At 37.9% G+C, this 24,483-nt stretch overlaps 1 protein-coding gene across 3 annotated transcripts in view; it reads left to right on the forward strand.

Annotated features, from left to right (window-relative positions):
- CNBD1 (cyclic nucleotide binding domain containing 1) overlaps nucleotides 1-24,483 on the forward strand; it is a 511,584-nt gene that overhangs the window by 1,908 nt on the left and 485,193 nt on the right. The window lies entirely within an intron of this gene.

The following is a 24,483-nucleotide window of genomic DNA, read 5'->3' on the forward strand; positions in this document are numbered from 1 at the left end:
CCCCATCTCTGCGCCTCCCCCACCCATGTGCACACATGCATGCATGTGCATGCTCTCTCTCTCTCAAATAAATAAACTTAAAAAAAAACATGTGGGGCGCCTGGGTGGTGCAGTCGGTTAAGCGTCCGACTTCAGCCAGGTCACTATCTCGCGGTCCGTCGGTTCGAGCCCCGCGTCAGGCTCTGGGCTGATGGCTCGGAGCCTGGAGCCTGTTTCCGGTTCTGTGTCTCCCTCTCTCTCTGCCCCTCCCCCGTTCATGCTCTGTCTCTCTCTGTCCCAAAAATGAAATAAAAAACGTTGAAAAAAAAAACATGATTCTCTATCATATATATATATATATATATATATATATACACATATATATCATATCATATATATGTATATACAAGGACTACTTTCATACTTTCAGAAATCTGGGTTTGTTTGTTTGTTTGTTTGTTTGTTTGTGGGTTTTTTGGCTGATGAAAAGCAATGTTGTGATGAATAGCCTTTTAGATGTTTTCATGAAAGTTTGCAAGATTATCCTTTGGGTAAAATCTTTGAAATGGAATTGGTGAGTCAAAGCACATATGCTTTGTTTGTGATAGATATTGCCAAATTTCCTCTCCAAAGGCCATACTAATTTACCTTCTTATCAAAAGTGAATAAAAGTGCCTCGTTTCCCACATCTTCATCTGTACTTGGTATCATACAACTTTTTAACATATTTACTAATCTGACAGATGAAAAATAGTATCTCATTGTTATTTTGATTTTCCTTTCTTTATACATAAATGAGACTGAGCATTTTCCCTTGAGCTTATTGGCTTTTTAAATTTTCATTTTAGGGGCGCCTGGGTGGCTCAGTCGGTTAAGCGTCCAACTTCAACTCAAGTCATGAGCTCACGGTTTGTGAGTTTGAGCCCTGTATCAGATTCTGTGCTGATAGCTCAGAGCCTGGAGGCTGCTTCGGATTCTGTGTCTCCCTCTCTCTCTGCCCCTCCCCTGCTCATGCTCTGTCTCTCTCTGTCTTTCAAAAATAAATAACTATTAAAAATTTTTTTTAAATAAAATTTCATTTTACTTGGGAGTACAAGAGGCCTATTATCTGTTTATGTTACTTTTTATTATTATTAATATGAGCTTTTGAATATTAAAAATTAGTGTTTTTTCTGTCATATATATTGCATGCTTTCATCCATTTTGTCATTTGCTTCAGGTATTTACTTCCCATGATTTTTAAAGATTTTTCTGTAATTTAAATGATTTATACATTATAATGTATGGCTTATAGCTTAGCCTTAGAAAATTCTTCTTATTAAAATTGTAAATACACACTCATATTTTCTTTGTAGATCATTTGTGACCTCAGCTTTTTTTTTTTTATGTTTAAGTCTTTGAAACATCTAGAATTTGTTTACAAGTACTAATTTATTGCTGAAGAAAACATTACCCAAAGAGGATAACTGACTTCCTTCAGTACACAGCTAGTGAGTATCAGAGCAAAAACAACAACCACAACTTTTTAATATCTACAATCTGACATTTTTGCTGAGGATTACAAGATACGGAATCCATTCTGGCTAGTTTAAATTGGAAAGGAACTTTTTAATGGAGTTTATGTAGTTTAAGAACCTCTGAGAAGGTCACAGAGAAGCCAAGATGTTCTGGCATCACAATTGCACAACCATACCTGAAAGCTTCTGTAACGAAGGCACTGTTGGTACTGCTGCTCACTGCAGGTGATTATTAGGACTGGACACTAGCTCTATTACTGATGCTATGATACAATCTGCCACTAGAGACAATCAGCTAGTGAACATTACACAGGTTTAAAAGACTTACCAAATACTTTTGCCACTTAACTTGCCAGAAGATCAATTCCTCAGAGTGAAGCCTCTGTTTTACATCGCTAAATTACAAAACCAACTCCATATGGTACATTTGATTGGCAAAATTTAGGCCACATGGTTATGCCTTTGGTGTAAGGGATCCTGGGAATGCAGATAATTGGACTTAAAATAAGTTGGCGGGTCCATTTCAGCCTCCATCCATTCTTTTCTGATTTGTTACAAAGTTTTATGTTGTTTCTTGAGAACAGAGATATATCTGTTAAATACATAGTACCTGAGAAAAGTAGAGTTTTCTAGTACTACTGACATCAGAAAGTCTCATGCCTTTTTATCAGGAGACAAAATGGAACTTGAATACAGCAGTCCCCCTTTATCTGTGGTTTCTTTTTCCATAGACTCAGTTACCAGCAGTCAATTGTAGACATATGGCCAGAAGGTCAGTAGTAGCCTCGTGCTATGTCACAATGCACACGTTATTTACCTCGCAACACCTACTAGGTGCCTTGAACCATATCTCCCATAAATAAGGGGTGACTACTGTTTATCTGTTGGTTTTGCCTGCAGATGAGGTAACTATACTTATAGTAGAGAATTTTCAAGCCAAATAACTCATCTGAAGTTGTGTTTTCAGAATTCAGCATAGAGTTAATTCACATATGATTTAGTTATTTTTACTCAAAACTAAATATTTGAAAACTTAGATTCAATTTAATACACCCTTATTGAACATCTATTATGACAAGGCCCCGTGCTGCTCTCTACATTCACTGAAGTTGGGAGAATTCTTTAAATCCTATAATAATATTTTCAAGTTATATAGCTTAGTATTCAGGAAGAGGAAGAGAAAATACAATTGTTCATATTAAAAGCATCTAATTTTGGCAACTTTTTAATTATCTTTTGAACCAATGTATATTTATTGCTGCCACAAAATAATTGAACATAGTCATAAAGAAAGAAATTATCTAAAATTAAATAGAAATGATTAATCTCTTAAAGCATCCCAGTTGTATATTGAATTATAAGTAAAAAAAAATGTATTGACAATACACTTGTCAGCTTTAGACTATATTTTTCTTTTTTTTTTTAAATTTTTTTTTTTTTTTCCAACGGTAATTTATTTTTGGGACAGAGAGAGACAGAGCATGAACGGGGGAGGGGGAGAGAGAGAGGGAGACACAGAATCGGAAACAGGCTCCAGGCTCCGAGCCATCAGCCCAGAGCCCGACGCGGGGCTCGAACTCCCGGACCGCGAGATCGTGACCTGGCTGAAGTCGGATGCTTAACCGACTGCGCCACCCAGGCGCCCCTAGACTATATTTTTCTTTGTAGCACTACTAAACATCAAATTTGGGGGAAATTTTGAGCCTCACTAAGTCACAATTTAGACATTCAGTTAGCACATATAAGATTTTTACCCTTATATTCATTACTTTGACTACTTTTATTACTTTCATTACTTTTCTGTAAGCATGAGCCATTATTAAAGACCATCGCATCTAGGTACATGAAGACAGAAATAGTCTGTGATAGAAACGCAAAAAGAAACTCTAATCACTCTGGGGTGGCTCAGTCAGTTGAGCATCCAACTCTAGATTTTGGCTCAGGTCATGGTCTCGTGGTTCGTGAGTTCTAGTCTCATGTCAGGCTCTGCACTGGCAGTGTGGAGCCTGCCCCTACCCAGCTCTCTCTGTCTCTCTCAAGTAAACAAAACTTAAAAAAAAAAAAGAAAAGAAACTCTAATCACCCTTTGACTTTTTTTTTCAAATTTTCATGGAGAATCTATTTTGAAATTGAACATCTTTTGATTAAAAAATCATTATCATCAACTCTATTATCATCTCTAATGTAAAGGTATTTTTAAGCAGGTGAAATAAAACAAAAAGTGAATCCACTTTTCTCCTTAATTATTAGGGGTATATATTTTTTGCATGGGGAATTTTTTGGAGTAGGTCAGTTATGGTCAGGTGTACAACTGGACTTGAGATAATGCAGAAGAAGGGAAGTAGAGGAAATGGAAATAAGTTATAAAATATAACTTGTAAAAATAACATCCTTTTAGAAAACATGGAATCATTATTTTAATTAAAATTCTAAAGCCTTCAGAGCACCACAAGTAGAAAGTTAGAAAAAGTAAAGCAGGGCTATGCATCCATCCAGTTATTCATCCTATATTCCAGAGAAATGTCATGGAGTACACTTTATCAGTGTGATGACTAAGTTTCCAGGTTTCCTAATATTTTAAGCAAGATTGCTTAAATGGCTTTGTACCTTGATCACAGCACAATGTTTGTGGCTGTACTCCTATCAAATAGCCTCTCATGAAACTATTCTGGGCACTGAGAGCTCCTATGTTAAATGACTAATTGGAGAAAAGGGAGGAGTCCGCATGCTCATAATGCATTAATCAACCAGAAGAATAGACTGGAACTGCAAAGTTAAAATTGGATTCCATTATGTAACTTTGGTAGTAGTGGTAACATGTAATTATAGCTAAAACTGACTAGTGCTTTCTCTGTTTAAGTTTCTGTGGCCAGCCTTTAGGTGTATTGCCATGTTCAACCTTCATAGCAAGTTTGTGAAAGTGGTGCTTTTATTATCCCTGTTCAAGAGATGGGGAAACAAAATCTTTAAGAGTTTAAAAATATACCCAATGTTATATGGGCAGAAAATGACTGAGCTGGGATTCAAATCTAGTTTTATAAGACTGCAGAACTCCAACTCCAAATCACTGAATTTTACTGCTCTTTCCATAGCATCTTTTTATGCAATAAATACATCACTACTCTAGATCTCTTAAAGTGGGGGAAAAAGTCAAGGGAAATTTGTTATACTTTCAAAGTTAAAAATTTAGTCCCTAGGAATAGTAGACAATTCTAAATAAGATAGATCTAGTATTGAGTATTTATTCATTCAATTAATTAACATTTATTGAACACCAACAATAAACTTTCTACATAAGATATTATCCCCTTTTCTAAAGAGATTATATTCTAATAGAGAGAGAAAAAAAAACAAATATGACTGAATTTCAGAGATCCAATAATGCAAATCTGATCAGAGAAAAAAAGAAGCCAAAAGTAAAAGGTGATTATATCAGAATACAACTGGTAATGGTTGGAAGTGGAGTTGGAGTTTCCTGAGAAGATAGTTTTCATGAGATAAATTCTTGAAATGAGTCTTCGCAGGAATATATATCTTTAACCAGACCAGCTGAGGGTAGGGGATAGGGTAGGATGAGGATAATTAGGTGGTGCTAGTCAGGGATAGAGATGGGGCTAAGGAAAAAATCTCAGATAGAGGAAACTGTTAGAAAAGGCATGGAGACATGGAAGAGCATTGACTGTTCTGGACAGTGTAAAATGTAGGAACTCACTTTAAAAGGTAAAAGAGGAGGGGCACCTGGGTGGCTCAGTCGGTTGAGCATCTGACTTGGCTCAGGTCATGATGTCACAATTTGTGAGTTCAAGCCCTGCGTTAGGCTCTGTGTTGACAGCTTGGAGCCTGGAGCATACTTCAGATTCTGTGTCTCCCCCTCTCTCTACCCCTCCCCTGTTCACACTCCGTGTCTCTCTGTCTCTCAATAATAAAGAAACATTAAAAAAATTAAAAAAAAGTAAAAAGAAGGAGTGGAAGGATGAGAAGGTGGAGGAGAAGGAGGAAAAGGGGGAGGAAGAGGTAAAAATGAAAGATAAACCTGGAAAGCAAATCAAGAGTTTTGGTTTTAATATGTATGACAAAAAGAGTTACTGATGAGTTTTAAACCATGAAAAAAATCATCAAATTTATGTTCTGGAAATATCACTGATGTATGAAAGATGAATTTGAATTATGGGGAAAGTGGTATGGAGATTTAGCCTACAGAGTAGAATAAAGATGAAATATCTATGAGGTATGAAAATGAGTTAGTAACTCCCATCCCCAAATCATGTGATCATTATAATTCCATACCTACAGGACTGTATTTAATTAGCATAGCACAATGTCTGGCAAATAACACGTGCTCAATACATATTTGGCTCAGAATTATGGCCTTCAGGTAATTTGAAGGAAAGAAATAATTGTTCAGTAGAATGAATTTTCAAATGATTTTAGGGGATCATGGGAACCTTAACAAATTACTCCACACAGTATTCATCACTTACTTCCGAGGAGTACATCATCAAGGTGAAACTGAACAAAATGAAAAATATATTGCATTGATATTTCAAATGTCAGTATGCAGGCCCATTGGAGGGAATGGAGAGGGATTTAAAATAATCAATTTATGACTTTGTTTGCAAAAACTTCCCTTTGACAATAGCTTTTGAGTAAATTACCTTCTAAAATCTCTAACCACTTTGGGAAATATGGTTTTCTGTTATAAAATCACTTTTGAACCTGAGAGAAATAAAAGATTTAACGTGTCTTAGAATCATAGTTGCAAATCTTCATGTGGTACTGGTTATGCTCTCTGAAATGTATCCTCTAGCTATGTCAAATAAATTATTTGTTTTAAAAGTGAAGAATGCTTCTGGATTAGAATGACAAATCTCACTCCATTTCTCACTTATAACATCTGCATATCCATTATTGTACTATTGTTTTTTATCAGTGAAATTATGGAAAACTATTTCAGGGTTCTTAGTGAGTAAATAACAGTTAAAAGATGATAAAGTTTGCTTTGTTATTCAGATTCAAATTATGCTAGAAATGATTATTGCTTGGAAGGAGTGCATGACTCCATCCCAACTCAAAGGGCATAGCCATCAACGGGGGAGGAGTGTCTGTAGACACCTTTAGGTTTGTGCACACATAATGCATAATAGAATCATCAAGACTGGGTAGTACTCCTGCCTCAGTCGTCCCTGAAATCACTCCAGTGAAAAAAAGAGGTTAGAGTTGGAGAGAGCCAAAGCATAAGAGACTCTTAAAAACTGAGAACAAACTGAGGGTTGATGGGGGGGTGGGAGGGAGGGGAGGGTGGGTGATGGGTATTGAGGAGGGCACCTTTTGGGATGAGCACTGGGTGTTGTATGGAAACCAATCTGACAATAAATTTCATACATTGAAAAAAAAAAAAAAGAAATCACTCCAGTATTCTAACAATTCACTATTTGAAAATAATGGCAGGTTTGGGGCTCCAGGTTGGCTCAGTCGGTTGAGCATATGGCTCTTGATTTCGGCTCAGGTCATAATCTCACAGTTGTGAAATCGAGCCCTGAGCCCCAAGTCTAGCTCTGAGCTGGGTGTGGAGCCTGCTTAAGATTCTCTTTCCCTCTCCCTCTGCCCCTCCCCAACTTGTGCTCACTCATGTGGTTGTGCTCTCCCTCTCTCAAAATAAAACAAAAAGAAAGAAAATAATGGCAGGTTTAGGCTGCGACCTTATTTCTAGGTTTCAAAGAGACAAAAGATTTTCAAGGTACCAGAGATATTTCCATAGCAAAATAATGAATGTATTTATATATTCATCTAGCCAGGATGGAAGATATTTCCTTACTGCTTACCAAGGTCATGATTTTCTTTTGCTTTTCCTTTTGGACCTTATGTTAAAATGTTGCCATCTTGAATTTTCATCTTTAACCATTCCTTCTTACTTGGCCTAGAAAAATGCTCACATTTTGCATGTCTAAAAGTTCTTTCCCTTAAGAATTTTTGAACACCAAAATTAATATTATTTCTCTTTTTTTCTTACTGTTATAATTGCTGCTTCCCAATCTCTTATTTATGGGAGAAACAATAGTTTTCTATCATTCAAACATCAAAACTGAGTCATTTCAACTCCTTTACTTTCAGATCAGTCACAAAGTCTATAGATTTTTACCTATCAATTTTTTTCCCATATCTACCTTCTTTCTGATCTTGCCCAGGATGAAACTTTGATAATCTCTTATCTGAATTATTGTAATTGTCTTTCTTGGGCAGGGGGGAATTTTTACTCTACCCTTCGAGCTTCTTTTGGTTAGTCTGAGAATCAAATTGACATGAGACAGATTAACAGGAGAAAAATTTAAGTTTGTATATATGGGAATCCCCATAAACATAAGATTCCAAAGACAAGCAAAATGGCATATATATGTCCTCTGGATCTAAGAAGAAAAGGGTATAGGCTGAGATTTCAAAGGGAAGGAAGACAATTCACAGGAAGATGAAAAAGAGTTCACAATTGGTAAACAAATATTTGCTGGGTCACATAAACAATGGGGCATAGAGAGGAATTTTAACAAATAGGCTTTGCTAAGTTCCATTCTGTTCACTACCTAGTTAATATTATACTGTAGTTATCTACAGTGATAGTTCTAATCCTGGATTTAGGTTCTCCATCTAAATTCTTCTAGGCAGTTGGAGGAAAGTCAAAGTTTCTTCCTGAGTCTTTGTTTTTTTATTGTTTTCAGCTCAAAATAATTTGCATGCAAAAGTGGCACATTTTGGGTGGACTGGCTCTGAACCTCTACACCTTCCAATTGGTTTCTTCACTTTAGACCCCCTTCCTATAAGCTGTTCTAAACAAAGCTGCAGGATTAATCCTCCTATAGCACAGCCCTGAATACATAATAGTTATGCTAATTATGATCATAACAACAACAAAATTCAATTATTTCTCATTTTCTTCTGATTTCTTTACCAGAATCCATAACTCTTCCACTTATGCTCTGTTTTCAGTTGTATTTCTCACTTTTCTTTTTTGTGCATCCTATTTGCTTTCTCATTTTATTCCCTCTTCAGTCACCTCAGGCTCTATGCTTTTTTGGTATGTTCTCTTTCGCAGAAATCCTGTGCTTTTTAGTCTTTTCCAGTTGAATTTAAAACTCATCCCAAATCCCATATTCTCTGTATTTTTTCCTCAGATTCCTTGATAAGTTGTCTCTGTCCTATGAACTGAGTTTTGAAAACATTTTTTTTGGTAGAAACAAATTATCTGGGCAAAAGTTTGCCTTTGATCCAGTTATTTTCTTCTGCATAAGTTCATTAACACAAGAAAATTTGTGGAGACAAGCTGACTGCATTTATTGAACTCAGAGAAAGTTTAGTTGTAAATGGAATATCATCATTCATCTACACAAGGCCCCCCTCTTATTTAGTAATCTGCTTCATCCCCATTTCATTTTGCCATTTCCCTCTGCTCATGTAATAAGTGCAAACAAGTTATATATTTTGTTTATTTGTTCTTACAAAATGTATACTGTTGCTTATGTGCAAATATATTTAATTTAGATGGTTTTCTGCTATATTTCTAATTTTATTTCTTATTTTTTTATCTATACTGCAATGTGACCATGTAGTTCACTTATTCTAACCAATGCCTAGTACTTTATACATGGCTATTTTTCAGTTGGTATGTGTGTCGTGGTCATAAAAGTTATTAAAATGTAAAAATGTCTTTACGTGGATTGGGAAATAGTCTATTTAGGGTTTCCTGAGGGCTTCTTCACTAGATCTTTGGATCTGCTCACAATCCAGCATCTACAGGCTTAACACCAAGCTCTCTTTTTCCGGGGCTGGAGAGGTGGGAGATCTCTAGGACCCTGCTCCATTGGCAAGGCTGGTTTTCATTTAGACTGGGGCTGGTGTTATGAAATTTATTACATATTTTGAGCATCACACTAATTGGTGTAAGTCTGTCACATTTTGCTTATTTGTTCTTTCAGTGACAGACAACTGGATAGCCTCCAATTTTCTGTTGCCTCAGACAACACTAGATGAACATCTTTGTATATGTCCCTTTATTATTTATTTATTTATATTCTATTAATTTTTTTGAGAATGAGAGAGCGTGAGAGAGAGAGAGAGAGAGAGAGAGAGAGAGAGAGAGAGAGAATCTTAAGCAGGCTCCATGTTGAGTGCAGAACCTGACATGGGGCTTGATCTCACAACCATGAGATCATGATCTGACCTGAAATCAAGAATCAGACACTCAACCAAATGAGCCACTCAGGCTCCCCTGTATATGTCCCTTCATGGACATGTGTGAGAAATTCTTGTGATATATTATTTCTTGTGATACAGAATTTCTGGGTCATAAGTTGATGCTGGATTGTTGACTCATCATCATTTGTGCAGGGATGAGCAAAGAAAGCCCCAGGAAAGCAATTTCCTTTTAAGCAGTAGGGTGAGATTTTCATATAATCTATGGGAGAGAACTTGATTGCATGGTCACAATTAGCTGCAAGGGAGGATGGGGGATATAGTTTCTAATTGTTTTGCTATGTGCCCGGGTGAAATTATTACCATATATATAAAGGAGACAGATTTTATATAACAATTAACAATCTGCCATGTAGGAAAGGGTTAACTTAGCAGGCCAAATTCCGCATATTTCAAAGAAAAGTTTTCCTTTAGGACTGATCCTTGATCAGTTCTTGGGAGATGAGCTCTGAGTCTTTGGAATATATTGCCTGATAGGTGGTTTTCTATGCCTGAGGCCCTAGTCCTTGAGATAAGTTTGATCATCTAATTTATGTAAATAGTATGATTTATGATAAACACTTGTTTGTGCTTTGTGAGGGGCTAGAGTGTAAGTAGTTGAGGTCAGTTGTACAAGGAAGTTCCTCATGCCGATGTTACTGCCCCCTCCGCCCCCCTCCCCCCCCCCCCCCCTCCACTAAAAACCCTGGACTCCAGGACTCTGGTGAGCTTCCCTGATTGGCACATATTGTCACACACTATTGCTAGGAGAATTGAATGTATCCATGTGATTCCACTGAGAGAGGATACCTGGACACTTCTGTCTGGTTTCTCCTGGAGTTTTCCCCATAAGCCCTTTCCCTTTGCTGATTTCAGTTGGCATCTTTTTGCTCTCATGACCCATTAATGTAAGTTTAAGAGCTTTTCTGAGTCTGTTAATCTTTCTAGTGAATCATCGAGCCTAAGTGTGGTTTTGGAGATTCCTGACACAAATCCAAATTTTATCCTTAAAATACTGAAAAAGAAGAAATTCAGTACTTTAAAACACTTACAACCAAATGAAAATATATAAAGTTTTTGGAATTTTCTTCCTTCTCCCCATGTTAAAATTTCTGAGAATAAATTAAGTATATGAAAAGTTGCATTAATTCTTCCAAATCACAAGGGTACTCTTCAGCTGAGTGAATCTGACACAAGTCACATGAGAGTTATACAGTACCAAATACATCCATCCAATTCATTCAGAGTCAAACTGATCAGATCTTAGCCACTGAGGTTGGAGAGGGGTAGGCATCTTCAAGTACCAGTTTGTCACACTTGATACGGTTCACTGTTCACTGCTTGAGGGAGCTATCTTAAGGAGAGAATTGGAAAAATAACACACTTTTACTAGTTATCATTTGAGTTGGCATGGAAACATTGTTATAAGTTGGCATGGTAACCATCTTCTCCATGATCCTGAAGAACCTGAAGAGTAAGAGCTTGAAATTTTGGTGCACATTTTAGAAGGTTGCTAATCCCTGATACAACACAATACTTTTCTGATACGGATTCCTATTTGTTCTCCTATTTATAGTTATGTGTTTTTCTTGAAAAGAAATATTTCCTGCTTATTATTCTGAATATATTACTCTAACTTGAACATCTAGCACAATCAGTTTGCATGATAATTGCCTTCAAAGCTATTCAATTATATAGTGGTCATAAAAGTTTTTTCTCTTGGGCTAATGCTAATCCCTATTAGTCATATAATCTACTATCTATTCTCTATGTTTATTTTCACCCATTAAAATGTAATCATTTGAATAATATGAAATATATTTACTTAGGTAAAAGAAATAAAGGTGACTGCTTGGGTAAATAGAGGTTAATGCTGTCAAACACATATATGTTATATATTTTAGAAGAATGGTTACAGGAATAAAAACAGAATATAGGTTGCCTATGAACTCTCATGATTTGGTAATTTAATGGTTTATTTCTGTTTAGCCTAAGTTTTAAGTTGAACCATGTGAAATTGCCATTTTTATAAGTAAAAAATGATGTTATATTAGTAATTACATACAGTTCAACCTAATATATTGTCCTAATTTTTCCAAGGTATGGTGATATGGTACGATTCCAAAGCAACTAGTTCCTCAGAGACTGTAAGTTTCTTAACAGCAGGATTCATATCTGGTTCATCTTTGACATCTCTACCGTTTTTTAAAGATAGCTTTGCATGTTTTTTATTTTTTTTTTTATTTTATTTTTTTTCTGCCAGACCACCTTTATTTTTTATTTTTTTTCTGAAATTTATTGACAAATTGGTTTCCATACAACACCCAGTGCTCATCCCAAAAGGTGCCCTCCTCAATACCCATCACCCACCCTCTCCTCCCTCCCACCCCCCATCAACCCTCAGTTTGTTCTCAGTTTTTAACAGTCTCTTATGCTTTGGCTCTCTCCCATTCTAACCTCTTTTTTTTTTTCCTTCCCCTCCCCCATGGGTTCCTGTTCAGTTTCTCAGGATCCACATAAGAGTGAAACCATATGGTATCTGTCTTTCTCTGTATGGCTTATTTCACTTAGCATCACACTCTCCAGTTCCATCCACGTTGCTACAAAAGGCCATATTTAATTTTTTCTCATTGCCACGTAATATTCCATTGTGTATATAAACCACAATTTCTTTATCCATTCATCAGTTGATGGACATTTAGGCTCTTTCCATAATTTGGCTATTGTTGAGAGTGCTGCTATGAACATTGGGGTACAAGTGGCCCTATGCATCAGTGCTCCTGTATCCCTTGGATAAATTCCTAGCAGTGCTATTGCTGGGTCATAGGGTAGGTCTATTTTTAATTTTCTGAGGAACCTCCACACTGCTTTCCAGAGCGGCTGCACCAATTTGCATTCCCACCAACAGTGCAAGAGGGTTCCCGTTTCTCCACATCCTCTCCAGCATCTATAGTCTCCTGATTTGTTCATTTTGGCCACTCTGACTGGCGTGAGGTGATACCTGAGTGTGGTTTTGATTTGTATTTCCCTGATAAGGAGCGACGCTGAACATCTTTTCATGTGCCTGTTGGCCATCCGGATGTCTTCTTTAGAGAAGTGTCTATTCATGTTTTCTGCCCATTTCTTCACTGGGTTATTTGTTTTTCGGGTGTGGAGTTTGGTGAGCTCTTTATAGATTTTGGATACTAGCCCTTTGTCCGATATGTCATTTGCGAATATCTTTTCCCATTCCGTTGGTTGCCTTTTAGTTTTGTTGGTTGTTTCCTTGGCTGTGCAGAAGCTTTTTATCTTCATAAGGTCCGAGTAATTCACTTTTGCTTTTAATTCCCTTGCCTTTGGGGATGTGTCGAGTAAGAGATTGCTACGGCTGAGGTCAGAGAGGTCTTTTCCTGCTTTCTCCTCTAAGGTTTTGATGGTTTCCTGTCTCACATTCAGGTCCTTTATCCATTTTGAGTTTATTTTTGTGAATGGTGTGAGAAAGTGGTCTAGTTTCAACCTTCTGCATGTTGCTGTCCAGTTCTCCCAGCACCATTTGTGAAAGAGGCTGTCTTTTTTCCATTGGATGTTCTTTCCTGCTTTGTCAAAGATGAGTTGGCCATACGTTTGTGGGTCTAGTTCTGGGGTTTCTATTCTATTCCATTGGTCTATGTGTCTGTTTTTGTGCCAGTACCATGCTGTCTTGATGATGACAGCTTTGTAGTAGAGGCTAAAGTCTGGGATTGTGATGCCTCCTGCTTTGGTCTTCTTCTTCAAAATTCCTTTGGCTATTCGGGGCCTTTTGTGGTTCCATATGAATTTTAGGATTGCTTGTTCTAGTTTCGAGAAGAATGCTGGTGCAATTTTGATTGGGATTGCATTGAATGTGTAGATAGCTTTGGGTAGTATTGACATTTTGACAATACTTATTTTTCCAATCCATGAGCAGGGAATGTCTTTCCATTTCTTTAAATCTTCTTCAATTTCCTTCATAAGCTTTCTATAGTTTTCAGCATACAGATCCTTTACATCTTTGGTTAGATTTATTCCTAGGTATTTTATGCTTCTTGGTGCAATTGTGAATGGGATCAGTTTCTTTATTTGTCTTTCTGTTGCTTCATTGTTAGTGTATAAGAATGCAACTGATTTCTGTACATTGATTTTGTATCCTGCAACTTTGCTGAATTCATGTATCAGTTCTAGCAGACTTTTGGTGGAGTCTATCGGATTTTCCATGTATAATATCATGTCATCTGCAAAAAGCGAAAGCTTGACTTCATCTTTGCCAATTTTGATGCCTTTGATTTCCTTTTGTTGTCTGACTGCTGATGCTAGAACTTCCAGCACTATGTTAAACAGCAGCGGTGAGAGTGGGCATCCTTGTCGTGTTCCTGATCTCAGGGAAAAAGCTCTCAGTTTTTCCCCGTTGAGGATGATGTTAGCTGTGGGCTTTTCATAAATGGCTTTTATGATCTTTAAGTATGTTCCTTCTATCCCGACTTTCTCAAGGGTTTTTATCAAGAAAGGGTGCTGGATTTTGTCGAAGGCATTTTCTGCATCGATTGACAGGATCATATGGTTCTTCTCTCTTTTTTTGTTAATGTGATGTATCACGTTGATTGATTTGCGAATGTTGAACCAGCCCTGCATCCCAGGAATGAATCCCACTTGATCATGGTGAATAATTCTTTTTATATGCCGTTGAATTCGATTTGCTAGTATCTTATTGAGAATTTTTGCATCCATATTCATCAGGGATATTGGCCTGTAGTTCTCTTTTTTTACTGGGTCTCTGTCTGGTTTAGGAATCAAAGTAATACTGGCTTCATAGAATGAGTCTGGTAGTTTTCCCTCCCTTTCTATTTCTTGGAATAGCTTGAGAAGGATAGGTATTATCTCTGCTTTAAACGTCTGGTAGAACTCCCCTGGGAAGCCATCTGGTCCTGGACTCTTATTTGTTGGGAGATTTTTGATAACCGATTCAATTTCTTCGCTGGTTATGGGTCTGTTCAAGCTTTCTATTTCCTCCTGATTGAGTTTTGGAAGAGTGTGGGTGTTCAGGAATTTGTCCATTTCTTCCAGGTTGTCCAATTTGTTGGCATATAAGTTTTCATAGTATTCCCTGATAATTGTTTGTATCTCTGAGGGATTGGTTGTAATCATTCCATTTTCATTCATGATTTTATCTATTTGGGTCATCTCCCTTTTCTTTTTGAGAAGCCTGGCTAGAGGTTTGTCAATTTTGTTTATTTTTTCAAAAAACCAACTCTTGGTTTCGTTGATCTGCTCTACAGTTTTTTTAGTTTCTATATTGTTTATTTCTGCTCTGATCTTTATTATTTCTCTTCTTCTGCTGGGCTTAGGCTGCCTTTGCTGTTCTGCTTCTAGTTCCTTTAGGTGTGCTGTTAGATTTTGTATTTGGGATTTTTCTTGTTTCTTGAGATAGGCCTGGATTGCAATGTATTTTCCTCTCAGGACTGCCTTTGCTGCGTCCCAAAGCGTTTGGATTGTTGTATTTTCATTTTCGTTTGTTTCCATATATTTTTTAATTTCTTCTCTAATTGCCTGGTTGACCCACTCATTCGTTAGTAGGGTGTTCTTTAACCTCCATGCTTTTGGAGGTTTTCCAGACTTTTTTCTGTGGTTGATTTCAAGCTTCATAGCATTGTGGTCTGAAAGTAAGCATGGTATAATTTCAATTCTTGTAAACTTATGAAGGGCTGTTTTGTGACCCAGTATATGATCTATCTTTGAGAATGTTCCATGTGCACTCGAGAAGAAAGTATATTCTGTTGCTTTGGGATGCAGAGTTCTAAATATATCTGTCAAGTCCATCTGATCCAATGTCTCATTCAGGGCCCTTGTTTCTTTATTGACCGTGTGTCTAGATGATCTATCCATTTCTGTAAGTGGTGTATTAAAGTCCCCTGCAGTTACCACATTCTTATCAATAAGGTTGCTTATGTTTATGAGTAATTGTTTTATATATTTGGGGGCTCCGGTATTCGGTGCATAGACATTTATAATTGTTAGCTCTTCCTGATGGATAGACCCTGTAACTATTATATAATGTCCTTCTTCATCTCTTGTTACAGCCTTTAATTTAAAGTCTAGTTTGTCTGATAGAAGTATGGCTACTCCAGCTTTCTTTTGGCTTCCAGTCGCATGATAAATAGTTCTCCATCCCCTCACTCTCAATCTAAAGGTGTCCTCAGGTCTAAAATGAGTCTCTTGTAGACAGCAAATAGATGGGTCTTGTTTTTTTATCCATTCTGATACCCTATGTCTTTTGGTTGGCGCATTTAATCCATTTACATTCAGTGTTATTATAGAAAGATACGGGTTTAGAGTCATTGTGATGTCTGTATGTTTTATGCTTGTAGTGATGTCTCTGGGACTTTGTCTCACAGGGTCCCCCTTAGGATCTCTTGTAGGGCTGGTTTAGTGGTGACAAATTCCTTCAGTTTTTGTTTGTTTGGGAAGACCTTTATCTCTCCTTCTATTCTAAATGACAGACTTGCTGGATAAAGGATTCTTGGCTGCATATTTTTTCTGTCTAGCACCCTGAAAATCTCGTGCCAATTCTTTCTGGCCTGCCAAGTTTCAAAAGAGAGATCAGTCATGAGTCTTATAGGTCTCCCTTTATATGTGAGGGCACGTTTACCCCTTGCTGCTTTCAGAATTTTCTCTTTATCTTTGTATTTTGCCAGTTTCACTATGATATGTCGTGCAGAAGATCGATTCAAGTTACGTCTGAAGGGAGTTCTCTGTGCCTCTTGGATTTCAATGCCTTTTTCCTTCCCCAGTTCAGGGAAATTCTCAGCTATTATTTCTTCAAGGACCCCTTCAGCACCTTTCCCTCTCTCTTCCTCCTCTGGGATACCAATTATGCATATATTATTTCTTTTTAGTGTATCACTTAGTTCTCTAATTTTCCCCTCATACTCCTGGATTTTTTTATCTCTCTTTTTCTCAGCTTCCTCTTTTTCCATAACTTTATCTTCCAGTTCACTTATTCTCTCCTCTGCCTCTTCAATCTGAGCTGTGGTGGTTTCCATTTTGTTATGCATTTCTTTTAAAGCGTTTTTCAGCTCCTCGTGACTGTTCCTTAGTCCCTTGATCTCTGTAGCAAGAGATTCTCTGCTGTCCTGTATACTGTTTTCAAGCCCAGCGATTAATTTTATGACTATTATTCTAAATTCACTTTCTGTTATATTATTTAAATCCTTTTTGATCAGCTCATTAGCTGTTGTTATTTCCTGGAGATTCTTCTGAGGGGAGTTCTTCCGCTTGGTCATTTTGGATAGTCCCTGGCGTGGTGAGGACCTGCAGGGCACTTCCCCTGTGCTGTGGTGTATAACTGGAGTTGGTGGGTGGGGCCGCAGTCAGACCTGATGTCTGCCCCCAGCCCACCGCTGGGGCCACAGTCAGACTGGTGTGTGCCTTGTCTTCCCCTCTCCTAGGGGTTGGATTCACTGTGGGGTGGTGTGGCTCGTCTGGGCTACTTGCACCCTGCCAGGCTTGTGATGCTGGGGATCTGGCGTATTAGCTGGGGTGGGTAGGCAAGGTGCACGGGGGCAGGAGGGGCAGGCTTAGATCGCTTCTCCTTAGGTGATCCACTTCAGGAGGGGCCCTATGGCAGCGGGAGGGAGTCAGATCCGCTGCCGGAGGTTTGGCTCCTCAGAAGCGCAGAGTTGGGTGTTTGCGCGGAGCGAGCACGTTCCCTGGCAGGAACCGGTTCCCTTTGGGATTTCGGCTGGGGGATGGGCGGGGGAGATGGCGCTGGCGAGCGCCTTTGTTCCCCACCAAACTGAGCTCTGTTGTCAGGGGGCTCAGCAGCTCTCCCTCCCTTTGTCCTCCAGCCTTCCCGCTTTCCGAGCAGAGCTGTTAACTTATGACCTCCCAGACGCTAAGTTGCGCTTGCTGTCGGAACACAGTCCGCCCGGCCCCTCCGCTTTTGCAAGCCAGACTCGGGGGCTCTGCTTGGCCGGCGAGCCGCCCCTCCGCCCCGGCTCCCTCCCGCCAGTCCGTGGAGCGCACACCGCCTCGCCGCCCTTCCTACCCTCTTCCGTGGGCCTCTCGTCTGCGTTTGGCTCCGGCGACTCTTTTCTGCTAATCCTCTGGCGGTTTTCTGGGTTATTTAGGCAGGTGTAGATGGAATCTAAGTGATCAGCAGGACGTGCGGTGAGCCCAGCGTCCTCCTAAGCCGCCATCTTGCCTGCCAAGAATCGCTTTGCATGTTTTTTAAAGATTTTTATAAAGATAGCTTTATAAGGAATATTTGTAACTTTTCTGGCTGGCTAACATCAATTTTCTTTCTTAATGGCACCCTGCCGTTTTGTTTTGTTTTGTTTTGTTTTGTTTTGTTTTGTTTTGTTTTGTTTTGTTGTGTTTTGTGGAATTTCCTGTCTTCTCTCATCTGTGGTCTTGATGGGAGGTAATACCGGTTAATGATTGCCCCCTATGAAAGCAGAAGTGTTGAGGACCTCCCTCTTCCTGCTAAGTAATGGGCTTATGAACCTAAGCTAGGTCGATTGACCACCTGAAGAACTTTAAAACATAAGCAAGTAATGCCAGAATGGGAAGAGTGGTTGAACTAACAGTGGATTAATCACTAGAATGTTTTATTCTAGCACTCACAATTGCTCCTTTGGTTTCTGCTGCCTATTTCTGTTGCCTATTGGCTCCTGCCCACTTCCCATTGTGATCCTTCTAATAAATTTCCCATCAGTTGCTTTTATTTTTAATTAGAATTTGTTTCTATTGCTTATAACCAAGAACTCTACTCATAGGATATTTGTTGTTCTACTTATTAACTCATATTCATGAGTAAATATAAGTAAATCAGGTCTATGAAAAGCAGAAAATGTTCTGATTATCTCATAAACTTCCCCAAATACCTAATTTACCTATAAAGCAACTCTTAACAGAAAAATTTTAGAAGAATAATTACTACTCAGATATGTTCAGGAAAGATTTTTTTTCTTCAGAATTTTTATAGCTGTCTCTTTTCTGATATTTATTTCAGTCAGCTTGAAATGGGCAAGAGAAAGACTAAATATAATTCAGAACGGCTGAATGATTAACTTACTCCTACTTGCTAATATCCAACCATTTAATCAGTTAGTTGATCATTCAGTAGACATTTATTGAATCCTTAATATGTCCCAGGCATTATGCTTTTCCTTGTAGATAGAAGGTTAAATAAACAATAGATGATGATGACAAGATACCTTTCCTTAGGATGAATCAGTCTAGTACTGGAGAGAAAAGTATATATGATAAAATAGCATAAACTCTGTGTTGGAGTCTTGTGCAAATGTCATGGTGGCCTAATGGAGGAGTACTTAAAAGTCTAGGAAGGGTCTAACTGATGTCCTCTACTCTTTTCTCAAGCCCAGTGAGTATCCTTATGATCGTTGCTTTAAAATTAAGTCACTTATATCTGTTTCATTTAGATCTCTGGCGATGGCCTTATCTTATTCTTTCATTTGGGATAAATTCCTCTGTCTTTACATGTTATTTAAGTCTCTGCCTTCTTCTCTGTGTTAGAAAAGATAGTTTTGTCTCCTGTTTCTGTAATTAATGGTTTTAAGAAGAAGAGGTCATGTAGTGCCCAGGGCCTGGCACTTCAGGAAGTGTGTCTGTGTGTGTTACCTGCACTCTGCTGTTGTGTTTTGGCTGCTCTATCATTCAGGCCAGTGGTCTGCAGAGGTCCTCCTTGCCTGCTGTGCACAGTGTGTGGTCCCTGACCTGAATGTGGCTAGTTTTAGTTAGCTATGCTCTGGTCTGCTTGTGAAATGAGACCTGACACCATGTCCACCAGAACTGAGGCCTTCAGAACTTTCTGGTCAGGAGACGTGGTGTGGGCAGGGGCTTGTGCCATTCTTCTGGGTGAGGGGTCCATTGTGCTGGGACTGAAGCAAACTTGACTGTGAAGGGCAGTTTTGCCAGAGACCAGGGGTGTGGGGCATGGTGTAAGCAAGTTAAGCAGCCAGTATTGGTGCTCCTGTGCTGCTTCGTGCTCGCGGATTTGCATTTATGCTGAAGGGCAGGGGAAGGAAATGGCATCAGCCAGCTTTTTTGTTTCCACAGAGGCATCTCCATGAATGCTGCCTCTCAGGGATGTGCTCCCAGAACAGCAAATAATCTCCCCACTGTGTACATTCTTTAGATCACTGTTTTTACACCCCTGGTTGTCTGCCTGCCTTCTCTCCAGGAGCAAGGTAGTGCCCTTCAGGCTCTATCTCAGCCAAGGCTGCTGACCTTTAACACTCTAGGCTTTAAGCAAGAACTCATGAAAATTCAGCCCCTCTTGTTTTCTAAGCCAATGGGTTTGGGGAAACATTTTCCTTCTGCATTCCCTGTGTGCTTCACTCTCTCTCTCTCTCTCTCTCTCTCTCTCTCTCTCTCTCTCTCCACTCTACAACCATCAATCCCGCCCCTCTGCAGCACTCATGATCCTTTTCTCTCCTAAACCACATCTCTGTACTTCCTACCTTTTTTAATGTGGCCTCTTTTCTCCCTTTAGTTGTAGGGTTTGTTCTGTCAATCTTCAGGTCAATTTCTGGGGGTATTCAGGATGATTTGATAGTTAACTAGTTGTGTTTGTGGGACAAGATGAGCCTAGGGTCCTCCTACTTCACTGCCATGAAGAATGCAATAAAAGATATGGGAAATTGGCTTGATGCAATGAACAGCAGACAGGAAGAAGCAGAGAAATGAATTAATGAACTAAAAGACACACTAATGGAAAATAATGAAGGGAAACAAAGGAGAGAAAGGAGAATTGTGGAACATGAGAATAGACTTAGAGATCAGTGACTTTATCAAACATTAGAACATTCATATTGTAGAAGTCCCAGTGGAAGAGAGAGAAAAGGAGACAGAAAATTTATTTCAAGAAATAATAGCTGAAAACTTCCCTAATCTGGGGCAGGAAACAGACATTCAGATCCAGGAGGCCCAGAGAACTCCCATCAAAATCAAGAAAAGCAGGCCAACTCACCAAGACATATTTCAATTTAACTTTCAAAATATAGTAATAAAGAAAAAAATCTTAAAAGCAGCAAGACAAAAAAAGTCCTTAACTTATAAGGGAAGATTCATAAGGCTAGCTGGAGATTTCTCAACAGAAACTTGACAAGCCAGAAGAGAGTGGCATGGTCTATTTAATGTGCTGAATAGGGAAAATCTTCAGCTAAGAATACTCTATCCAGAAAGGCTATCATTCGGAATAAGAGTTTCCCAGACAAATGAAAACTAAAGAAAGGAGTTTGTGACCATTAAACCAGTCCTGCAAGAAATATTAAAGGGGACACTTTGAGTGCAAAGGAAAGACCCAAAATGACAAAGACAAGAAAGGATCAGAAGAAATCTCCAGAAGCAATTATACAACAAGCAATAACATGACAATAAATACATATCTATCAATAATTACTTTGAATGTAAATGGACTAAATGCTCCAATCAAAAGACATCGATTCAGAATGGATTAAAAAAAAAAGACATCTACATGCAGCCTACAAGAGACTCATTTTAGACCTAAAGACATGTGCAGATTGAAAGTGAGGGGTACAGAAGCATTTATCATGCAAATGGATGTCAAAAGAAAGCTAGAGTAGCAATACTTACATCAGACAAACTAGACTTCTTTTGTTCTTGTATTGTTTTTATCCTGCTTTGCTATCAGTGTAATACTGGCTTCATAGAATGATTTTGAATATGTTCCTTTTATTCTATTACTTGTAAGATTTTGATAAAGGTTGTCATTGTTATTAATATTTTTTAATATTTTCTAGAATTCACCAATGAAACCATGTAGTCTTGGGCTTTCTGCACTGGAGATTTTTGATTCATATTTCAAATTGTATGCTTGTTGTTAGTCTAGAAGATTTTCTACTTCTTGGATTCAAGATTCATGATTCGATCTTGGTAACTTGTATATTTTTAGGAATTATCTGGGTTTTTTTCCCCCTGAGTTATCTGATTTGTTACTGTATAATTGATCATAGTAATCTGTTGTCACAACATGGTTATCTGTTGTATTGTTTTATCTTCCATTTCTCATTTTGGTTTTTGAGTTTTCTCTCTCTCTCTCTTTTTCTTAGTTAATATAGTTAAAGCATTGCTAATTTTACTTATTATTTTTTTTGGAAAAACTGGTCAATACTTTCATTGTTATGTTACTGTTCATTCTGATCTCTTTTATTTATTGCTGATTTTTCTTTGTTATTTTCTTCTTCTACTAAATTTCGGCTGAGCTTCTTTTTTAGTTCCTTGTGGTATAATGTTAAGTTGTTAATTTGAACTTTTTTTCTTAACACAAGCATTTATAGCATAAATTTCACTCTAATATCTGCTTTTGCTGCATCCCCCCTCCAAAAAGAGTGCATTGTTGTGATGAGTACTTAGTAACATATAGAATTATTGAATCGCTATATTGTACACCTGAAACTAGTACAATAATGTATGTTTAGTATACTTCAATAAAATAAATAAATAGAATTAAAAATAGTAATAATAAACAAGTAAATGTCTGGGAAGGAGGAAAACAAATATGTCAAAGTAGAAAATGTGATACCTGGGTTCATTATTGAAAGAGGGAAAATATTTTACAAGTGGAAGGAATAAGAGGTGAGTGGACAAATATGTTTAGTCATAAGGGATGCATCATAGATAATGGACATATCATTGATAAAAATTTAGTGATTTAATACAAGTATTTTAAAATAGATGAATGGATTGATGAATAATAGTGTGTGGGTTACACTGACATTTTGAATTAACTTTGATTTTTAAGGATTCTTACTTTCCCTTTTATTAATCCACATAGGTAAATTGTGTATTCATTTTTTTTCTAAAATTTTTTTTACATTTATTTATTTTTGAGAGACAGAGTGAGACGAAGTGAGAGTGGGGGAGGGGCAGAGAGCGAGGGAGACACAGGATCTGAAGCAGGCTTCAGGCTCTGAGCTGTCAGCACAGAGCCCGACACGGGGCTTGAACTCACAGAGGGCAAGATCATGACCTGAGCCGAAGTTGGGTGCTCAACCGACTGAGCCACCCAGGTGCCCCGATAAATTGTGAATTCAAATTGAGGAATTTCCATGGTTATGTTTAGCATAAGAGCAATGTCAATATATCATAAATAAACCTGGTATTTCTGCAGACTTTGTGCAGAAACTCAGAACTTTCCTTAGTATGAAAATGGAATTATCTGCAATGAACAAAATTGAATTTAAATACTAACCATGTTACACTTTTTTCTATTTCTGAATGGGAAGGCACACTTCTTTCCATACTTCCAGCCAGTAGGCTAGATAAATTATCAGTTTTGTATGGCTGTCCCTGTATCCAAATGATAAGAAAGTACTAATGGCCCTAGTTTCCTGTTGAGTACAGAGGAAATAAGAAAAAAAAAAAAACTTTTGTCAGAGAGTAGTCATAATGTGGTCTTTTTTGGACAAACCATCAGAAGGATTATCTCTTAGCTACCACATTTGCCTCCAGGGTAGAGCTTCATGTGTAATGTTACCCAAGGTAGATGTTTGGTGAGCATGCCCTAGTGAAAGGCAGCCAGAGTTTTAGTTGTCTAGAGAACTGACTTTCAGACAAAGATGATCTGGATTCGTGTTTAGATAGATGCTGCTACCTTAACCAATAGCAAAGACAGAAGAGATGTCAAAGCAGTAATATGCTCCGAATTGACCACATGTTTGGGATGAGGAGAGATATTAGAACTTCCCTATTTTGAAGTAGAGATACCTATTTATTTTTGTCCTGGAGCCGTGGAACACATTTTCCCTGAATGTCTTATAGGGCTAGATAGAGCAAAACTACTCTTAAATAGATTGTCTAAACACTTCTTATGAAAGGTTTCAGTTTGTCCTAAAATTTAGATGACCATCATCATATAGCATTTTGCTAGTGTCTTCTTTTAAAACTTGAAATCAGAAAGAATCTAATATAAAAAGCTTAGTTTTTTAATTTCTGGTCAAAATTTTACTTATAACCCAGCTCTTTTTTTTTTTAAAGTTTATTACTTAGAGAGAGAGAGAGAGAGAGAGAGAGAATGTGGGGGAGGGGCAGAGAGAGAGGAAGAGAGAGACATTCCCAAGCAGGCTCTGCACCATCAGGTAGAGCCTGATGCAGGGCTCAAACCCATGAACCATGAGGTCATGGCCTGATCTGAAATCAAGAGTTGGACACTTTACCAACTGAGCTACCCAGGCGCCCCATAACTCAGTTATTTAAATAATTTTTGATACACTTCTGACTTTGTCATGTTGTAATAAAGAGTATAATAGCAGGAAATTAAGAAGTTTTTGAAAAATAGGATTTCTGTACTTTAAATTAGCAAATAATGGTCTCTTGTTTTCTTCTCTCACTCATTTTTCTGGAAATCATATTCACATCTTATTTTTTTTATCTTAGATTAAATTCATGTCTCTTATTTTACTCTTTCATTCTTTTTAGAAAATACCTATATTCAGTTAACATTCTGTTTTGATTTGATAAACATCTTATTTTCACTCTGTATGCATTTGATGTTGGGTTTAAGATATGGCCTATGTTTGAGTACTTATACGAGGTTGGATATATGCTTTCCTTTCTTCGCCACCAGGATCAGAAAATCAACGGAATTTTTTCTAACTTTGAACATCTGATTTCTACAATATAAGAGCAGTACTTAGACTCAACCTCTCTAATTTCTAATTCCAATTCCTCTACTTACTCTTTTTTTTTTTAATTTTTTTCAACGTCTTTTATTTATTTTTGGGACAGAGAG

This window comes from Prionailurus viverrinus, chromosome F2 (assembly GCF_022837055.1).
Source record: "Prionailurus viverrinus isolate Anna chromosome F2, UM_Priviv_1.0, whole genome shotgun sequence".
In the NCBI taxonomy this organism is placed as follows: Eukaryota; Metazoa; Chordata; class Mammalia; order Carnivora; family Felidae; genus Prionailurus; species Prionailurus viverrinus.